Here is an 8,144-nt window from a genome sequence, read left to right on the forward strand (position 1 = left end):
CCACGGGGGCGCGCGCGCCGCTCGCGCGCGGAGGCCCGGCCGCGCGCGTCGTTCGCAGCCTCGAGCGCGCCCCGCGCCAGCGCGCGCCGCTTCCTGGTTCCGCCCGGAGCGCGCTCGCGAGCCCTGTGGTCCCTCGTCCCCGACTCTGCGGCCGCCCTGGAGAGGCCCGGAACCCCCCTCAGCTCGCTCTGGGAGGCCGGCGCCGCGCGCAGCCCCTCTTCGCGGAGCGGGGGCGGCTTTGCCGCTTGGCTCCCGGGCCGGGTCCGCGGGCACATGCTGCTTTGTTTGGGTGGGGTCTGCTGGCCCGACTGTTGTGGTCTTGTTGATTCGCACCCCCCTCTGCGGCCCGCCCACCTCCCTTCGCCCGGGCTGAGGTCCGCGTTTCGTGTCCAGTCCCTCCCAGGCTGAGGTCAGAAGTCCATCGCTGACCCATCAATAATTGTCCCGGGTTTGCTCCCTGGAGGGCGTTTCAAGCCTGGGCTCCCCGCCGCTTACCACACGGAAGAGCAAGAGGAAAGCCTGAAGGGACACAGCAGGAGTTTACAACTGGCCCTTGCCGAGTAGATCCATCCACTGTTCCAGAGTGAATCTATGCGGGACAGGGGTGTCTGAGACCATTTCCCTCTCTGGGGAATCTTGCTAGCTCCCACCAGTGGAGCTACAGGAGGGACTCTCTCCTCTATCTGGAGAAAGAAGAATAAGCAGGATCAGCTCTGTAGGGTCCAGAAGAAAGGGAGTCTCTGAGAGCCTTTTCCATGTAATGGGGAGGGGGTGCAGTGTCTGAGAAGGCAGCCTGAGTCACCCACTCTCCTCTCGCTACATCTCTGGAGCTGGCCAGTGGTTTCCCTGGCAACCCTCCAAGGGCCAGCACCAAAGCAAGACATGTCAGATCTCCAGAAACCCAGTTGCAGGGGCAAAAGAAGAAGGACCCCACAGATGCACACAGAGCGTCCCTTCCCTACAATCTGAAAATCTTCCTGTCCAGAGATGACCAAGATCTGCAAGTCTTCCTGTTCTCCCATAATCCTCCTTTAGCAGCTTTTCCCAGCAGCCTGCCCTTCACCTCCAAAATAACACCAGCCACAAAGATCTTTGTGTCTGCTGCTCATCACAAACTCTTTCTCCCCCACCCAGGCTACTGCTTTTATCCCACATTCTGAGCCAACACCTGGCACGGTGCCTTGCACAGAGTAGGTACTGGGAGCTTGGAGGCCAGAGCAGGAGGACAGGCTGGAACAGGAAGCTGGACGGAAGCACCAGCCCTGAGCTCTCTGGCAACCCCTCTGACAGTTACTGTCCAGGAGGTTTCAACACTTAGGCACACCACATTTCTCTTTCTTGTAAACTTCCATACCTGCACACATGCAGTTCCTTCTGCCTGGAATGTCCTCCTGCCACTCAGTGTCTGCCCTTCGTGACACTTGCTCCAGGCGGTACGGACCTCGCCCTCCCTGTTTCCAACCACACATTTATGCCCCTATTATGGCACCTCTCGTGCTGAAGGACAATTTCTGGTTTACGTGTCTCTCTACCCCCAATGGCACACAATATCCCATTCACCTTTAAATGCTCCCACCCTGTGCCCAGCCCAGAGCAGACACTCAATAAATATTTGAAGAACAAACCCTACACTCTAGGAATAGAAATGGAAACCAGGAGGACTGCATAGTAATTAAAAGCACAGAATCTAGAACCAGACTCACGGTCAGCTCCTTGAGCCATGCAACCTGGAGCAAGCTTTTTGCCTTGATTTCCTCATTGTAATATAGTGACATTAATAGGACCTGCCTCAGAGCATTGTTGTGAGAATTAAGTGAGTTAGTACATGTAAAGTGCTTCGAATGCTGTAAAGCACTACAGGGCTGTTAACTATTATTATTGTTTTTAGTAACAGCTAAGATTTACACTCCTCTTCCTGGGACTGGTCAGGTCTAGGACTCAATCCAGTTGCCTTGGCTGCTGGTCTTCAGTGTGGCAGCAGGGTGCGAGTCTGAATGCTGGGAGGGCGGGGCAGGTACGTCTCATAGCACATCTGTGACTGACCACTAGGCACCCAGCTAGATCTGGCTGGCTGCGTGCATCGACACCAAGGACAGAATGTTCTGGTGACTACCTCCACAGAACAGGAATGTTGTCAACCTGGGAGAGGAAGGCCCATCCAACACCTACCTCTCCCTACTTCCAGTTCACATGAGGTGAGACCCTACCTGGGTCTCCTGGCTCTCCCGGGGCCTCAGGGACATAGTCCCCTAAGTTGAGGGGACACCAGACTGAGACGTGACACAGAAGGAGTCCTAGAAAGAAAGAAACTGAATGGGAAGGTAGGATCCAGAAAGACCCTACAGAGAGCCCACATGGGAAGCTGCCAGAGACATAGCTGCAAATGCAGAGATGTCCACTGGTCAGAGAGTTGGGGTCATCTCTTAGCCCACCCTGGCCTGACCCCTGAGAGAGAGAGGCTTGAGGGAGAGCCTGGAAGTCTGGTGGGCAGCCCTATCCAGGCATCCCTTCTACCCGCACCAGGGGCTGACCCCAGCCTCCTCTCCTTGCTCGCATGCAACAGCACGTGGCTTCCGCAGAGAACAGCCCCCGTGCTTCCCATCCTCCCTCAGCCCTGCCCAGCCACAGGGAGATCATGAGGCTATTTTCTGGAAATGTAGTTGAAACCACAACCACGATCCCCTCTAGCCAGAGACCCACACTCACGTGGCTTCTCTCTCCAGAACTCTCTGTACCTCGGGAATCAGATTGGTCCCTACCACACAGCAGCCACAAAAGGACACCTGCGGGAACTTTCCTTCTTCCATAGGTGGGTGCTTCCTCCCTATTAAGTCAATACAGGCCGCTGGAGCCTCGGGCACTCAGCAGACAGGAAGCAGAGACATCTCCAAGGCCCCGGAATAGAGGTTTGTCACAGCCAGTGGTTCATGGGGGCTCTGTCAGTACCAGGGCTTACTTCTGCCAGAGCACAGGCAGAGAAAAGAGCCGAGTTTTACAGTGATATCTGGTTCCAAATCCCAGCTCTGCCAATTTAGCTGCTGTGTGACCTTAGTCAAAGTACTACACTTCTCTGAGGGCCTCAGTTTCCCTCAAGTGTAACTCACAGGAGGTATAAGTTATGTTTGTAAACGTATAGACTCTTTCTGGGAGTACACACAAGACTGTAGTAACTGTAGTTGCCCTTGTGGAAGGGACGTGAGGAACAGGAAAGGAGAGACTAACTATTCACCGTGTATCCTTTTAAATCTTCTGAGTTTTGTCTCATGTCCTATGCTACCTATTAAAACATTAGGAACATGAACATTTTTTCCAAGTAAAAAGTAGAGAGATAGTGTTTGTGAAAGCATCACGCCTGGCTTGTGCAAGGCACTTGATAAATGAGTATTCTCTTTCTTTTCCGCAGCCAGCTTGCTGAGCTAGGAGGGAGCTAGCAGGGGGTGCGGTGGTTGGTATGTGGGATGTGGGTGATGGATGTGAAGGTCCTTGCAGACCTGGAGATTCTTTCGCTCTCCCTGTCTTGCTCCTGTGTGCCTCACCTGTCTGGGCTCCCTTCCAGCCAGAGTTAAAGGGAGGGCTCTCTGGAAAGCCCGAGGCACCAACCCCCCCAACCCCCGCCTCCTGGGACGGGGTCATCGTGCCCTTTCCATCCAGAGTCCTGGGGCAATGCTGTAGCATCCAGAGAGGGTGGGGCTGACACATACGAGGGAGCAGAGTGTCACTCCAGCCAGTAATTTCCTGACTTGCCGGGTGGGTTAAGAACACAAAAGTCAGCCCTGCACCAGGCAAAGATGAGGCTATCGCTGCCATGGGTGGGAAAGCAGGTCAGTAGGACCAGAGCAGGCAGAGGCCAGGGCAGCAGAGAAGAGAGCCTTCTGGGTGCTGTGAGTCAGGATGTGTGAAAGGGAAACAGGGGTCTGCACTAGAGAAAGGGAACCCCTGAGCTGTCAGAGCTTGGGGAAGCCCTGTGCTGTTTTAGGGACCTTCATTAATCCAGCAGTATTTATGAAGCCACTATGACAAACCAAGCAGTAAGACACAGCCCTTTAGGCAACTAGTTAGAGCCATAAGAAGAGGCCTGCAGTACAGGATTGAGGAGCTCCAGGAGGGCAGAGGAGAAAACACCTAGCTCTACTGGCTAAGGTCCCTGAGCAACTACTTACTATGCGATCGGCTCTGTGCATGAGTCTTCACAGCAACCCGAGGAGGCGAGTCTTGCTGTCCTTCTTTTACAAAAGAGGCCACTCAGCTCAGAGAGGCAGACTCATGTGCCTGGAGTCACACAGCAGAGCCAGGTCTGCCTTTCAGAGAAGTAAAGCAGTTTCACGTCACACAGCTGCTAAGTTGGCAAGGCTGGGATTTGGAACGAGATCTAACTCAGCTCTTTTCGCTGCCCACACTCTGGCAGAATCAAGCCCTGGCACTGACAGAGCCCCCTCTGATCCACTGGCTGTGACAAACCTCCATTCTGAGGCCCTTCCTATCTGTTGAGTGTCTGATGTCCAAAGCCTTTGTGTTTTCCCCTCTGCCACACTGACCCTATGAAAGATGAGGAAGATGTTACCAGATGGCTAAGGGAGGAGTGGCCTTCCAGGTAGAGGCAATGGAGGCAGCAAAGGCTTGGAGTTGAGAGAGGTCAGTGCATTGGGGGAACTGCATGGCTGAAGCACAGAGTGAAAGGAAGGCTGGTGTTTGGGGTCCATCACAGCAGCAAATGAAGACCAGGCCAGTAGCCAATAAGGAGGGGATGGGGCATTGGACCAGTCTTCATTTTGACTTCATATCCCGCACTGGCTTCTGGGGCTGGGGAGCTGATTCTGGAGGCAGGGAGCAGGCAGGGAAGATGTGGGTGGGTTTGTGCCTGCAATAAACTGGAACAATGGGAAACAGGGCTGGAGAGCAAGGAACCTCCTCAGGTCATAACAAAGAAAAGTGTCAGAGTGATGGGGGATGGGGGGGAAGGAGATGCACAACCCCTCTCTCACATAATGCCCAGAGGGCTTGAGGTCCATACTGGGCAGGCCAAGACACAAAAGATTTCTTGTTGGGCTGGAAGGAGGAGAAACCAGCTCAGCGGGAAGAGGGGCCTGGTAGTTATTGGGGATGAGGATGGGAGCCAGACCTGATCCAGGGCGGCTCAGGACAGTCACCAGGCCCATCACCTGCCCAGCTCGGTGCTCGTGGCCCATCTCTCCTCTCTCCCGGGCCCACCCCTGCTGCCAGAGAGGTGGACTCCTCTCTGCCTTCCTTACTAGGGAACGTGTGCTCAGCCCAGACATTTCACCCCCTCCTCTCCCTGTTCTGCAAGCTTCTCTCCCAAGGCAGGTGGACACGGCAGCTGGGCAAAGGAAGGCCGGCTTTCCCGCTCCCACTCACTGGGTCAGTCCCGCACCCCTCCCTTCACTCTGTTCCCAGAAACAGAGGACAGTCGCTATGCCTCAGGCTGAAAGGCCTCGTGTTCCCTTGGTGACTTCACTGTAAGTTGACTTCCCTGAAGAGTGGTAGAGGACAGGGGATGGGGCAGGAAGGGTGGACAGCTTGCCCCGGGACCCGAATTCACACCGAATTCCTCACAGCGCATGTACACCCTCCCTAGGTACCACTCTGTCTTCACGGACAGGAATGGGCGGCATTTCCATAGGGAGGCACCAGGGTGAGGAGATTCCGGGAGAGGCAGGGACACTGGTCTCAGAGGTGCGGTATGTGCCGAGCATAGGCCTGTGGTCCCCCCTTCCAGGAGCCTTAAGGCTGGGGGCTGGAGAGGAGGTGGACGGTCCCCACAGAGGCAGGGCGGGGGTGAAGCAGGATGCTTAAGAGCCCACGGGCTTCATCTTTGGCCGTCCCCCCTCTGCTGGGGCGCGGAGATACCTCCTGGAACACCTCTAGCTTTCTTGGGAAGGCTCTTCATCCCCCACCTCCCCTCTGGCCCCCACACAACAGGAACTCTCCTTGAAGAAGGGACTTGGAGCAGAGGAGACAAAGGCATCTCTGTACCATCTCCCTCCACCCCCAGGGATGGTTAGGTCAAGGTGACCTCAATCCGTTCTCCCCAAGGTAGGGGCATCAGCAGGGCCTCCTTCACAGCTAACCTGGTCTCCAAGGGCCAGAAACAGGACTTGGGATCATCCTTCCCCTCCTGTATAACTCAAACCCACCTCTGCGTAACACACAGGTCACACCGCCTCATTCAACAGAGCAGGGGCAGGGGCCAGCGTAGCGATGGAGGCGCCACGCTTGGTGCCACAAAACAACCGTGGGCTAGAGTGAAGACTACGGTGTGTGCTTGGGGTAGGGAAAATTACAAAAGGTTGCACGGAGATCCTGCCCACAGAGCCGGGCAACTTGGATCCTGGTGCCAGCTGTGCATTTTACTGGCCAGACTGCTCTTTCCTGGACTAATCAAAGGGGAAAATTCTGGTTCTGCCTACCTTCAAGGCTGTCGCAAAGATCAATTGAGTTGAAGAGTTCAGCCACGTTTGTACATGAATATGCCATGATTCAGTTCAAGATACGTGCATAGAGTGTGAACTACAGACTAGGCTAGGAATTATTATGATTCCTATTAAAATGCAGCCAGTCTTCTTTTGGGGAACGTCCTCCTGTGAGAATGTTTTTTAATCCTTCTTCGCTCCCCATGTAACGCTGTGACTTGGATTGGGGATGAGGGCCAGTTAGGGGCAGCAGCCTGGGACCCCAGCTCAGTCTAGACGCGAGGAGGTTTCTGATCGTCCTGAACCCCCCATTCTCTACGCCTCGGTTTTGTCCTCTATAGTCTGGGCCCGTAAAACCACCAGGGTGCTTTGCTTTGTGGTGGGAAATAGCAGAGACCAAACCAGGGGACTGAAAGCAAAAAGAAACCCCAAGTTTGACAGTTCCGGGTAGTTGCGTTATCGGAGCCCTAACCACAGTCACCTCTGCCCCCAGCCTAACTCTGACACCCTTCCCCGCCTCCACTCTCTTGGTTGGCCTTTGCCCATCCTGGGAAAGCTCCAAAGCTCCTCCCCTCGTACTGCATCTCAAAAGGAGAACAGAGGCACAAAGAAACGGAGAGCAACCCAGGCAGAATCAGAGACCCAGACAGAGACTTAGAGAGAAAGAATCAAATGGAGCATCAAAAAGCAAGAGGAAGAAACATGCAACAAAGGACACCCGAATTCAGGGCCTCACAGAGAGGCCAAATGGGGAGAGATCCAGAGGTGCAGGGAAACAGCTGTCGCCACTGGACACAAGGGGCAGAGGGGGGCATGTGAGAGCTCTGAAGGCACCGGGGCACACCCTTTTAGGCCAATCCCTCCAGTTTTGTTCACGGGCACCCCAATGCTAGCTTTTTTTTAGGACCCAGGAGGACCCACCCCCCCCCAGCCAAGCCCAGTCCCGTCCAGCCAGACGCTTGGTGCGCGGGGCTGCCAGCTGGAGCAGCAGGCCCCAGCAGGCCCTGGGGAGGAGGCTGGAGAGGCGACTGCCTGCAAGTGAGCAGGCAGGGCCCCCACTCTGAAGCTGGCACCCCCATCCCACCCTTTCCAGATGCCCAGATGCGGCTGCATGGCAAGGGTGGTCCTCTGCCTTCCAGATGTGGCTCAGAGGACTTGGAAACTCAAGGCATCTGCCCCCACTGACTGACTCAGCCACCTGCTCACAGTGAGAGGCTGGAGGGCACAGGTGCCACATAGGGCCCACCCACTGTGTCCTCGTGACACTGACCGGGTCACTTCCCCTCTCCAGCCTCTGTTCCCCCATTTGTAAAATCATCTTCAGGGTTTTTTTCCAGCTCTGACACTTGGCTGTCACTCCAGGTGAGCCCCTAGCTGTGTGTCAGACCCTCCCCTGCCAGATCCGTTGCACAGAGTAGAGGAAGGAAAGAGGGAGAGGCATTGTGCTTCCTCCTCCCTAGAGCAAGTTTTCCCCAGTCCCTGGAACCCCTTTACAGTTTTCAATTCCTTTCCTTGCGATCCTGCCAACGGACACCGTGACCACACATGGAAGTGTGTCGGGGGTGGGGAGGGGAGACAATCCAGCTTCTGCAGCTTTAAATTTTGGGTTTTCTCTGAAGTGAAAGAATGAAAGTGGTGAAGTAGTGAGCGGTAAGAAGATGGGGGGCCACACGGAGGTGGGGGGAAGGAATGGAGAGAAAAGGGCAGATCCAAGAA

The sequence above is a fragment of the Physeter macrocephalus genome, chromosome 14, assembly GCF_002837175.3.
Source record: "Physeter macrocephalus isolate SW-GA chromosome 14, ASM283717v5, whole genome shotgun sequence".
NCBI lineage: Eukaryota > Metazoa > Chordata > Mammalia > Artiodactyla > Physeteridae > Physeter > Physeter macrocephalus.